General features: G+C 58.7%; 1 protein-coding gene across 1 annotated transcript in view; it reads right to left on the bottom strand.

Annotated features, from left to right (window-relative positions):
* LOC105809486 (killer cell immunoglobulin-like receptor 2DS2) overlaps nt 1–312 on the bottom strand; it is a gene marked incomplete at its 3' end in the record, with an annotated part of 14329 nt that overhangs the window by 800 nt on the left and 13217 nt on the right. The gene's annotated exons all lie outside the window — the stretch shown is intronic.

Raw genomic sequence — 312 nt, forward strand, 5'->3', positions numbered from 1 at the left:
CATGTCTGCTGTTCACTCGCACCCGCTGACCAGCGCTTGCCACTCAGGCCACACAGTCCAGACGTGGAGGCACCATAATCCTCCCTTTGGCCCAGAGAGGCAGAGAAACTACTCTGGGTCACATCGGAGACCTCTGAAGTTTGCCTCACAGTCCTCTGTCTGGAGGGGCTGAGAACCCTCATCACTCACCAGACATGTGTTTACTGAGACGTCCAGCGGGTGGGATCCCTGGAGAGTGACTTGAGTCCTGGAGACTGACCAGACTCCGCTCCTGCGTCAGGAAGCTCACAGCTCAGGCAGGACAGACCGGGG

This window comes from Propithecus coquereli, unplaced genomic scaffold (assembly GCF_000956105.1).
Source record: "Propithecus coquereli isolate 6110/MARCELLA unplaced genomic scaffold, Pcoq_1.0 Scaffold196, whole genome shotgun sequence".
Classification (NCBI taxonomy): Eukaryota; Metazoa; Chordata; class Mammalia; order Primates; family Indriidae; genus Propithecus; species Propithecus coquereli.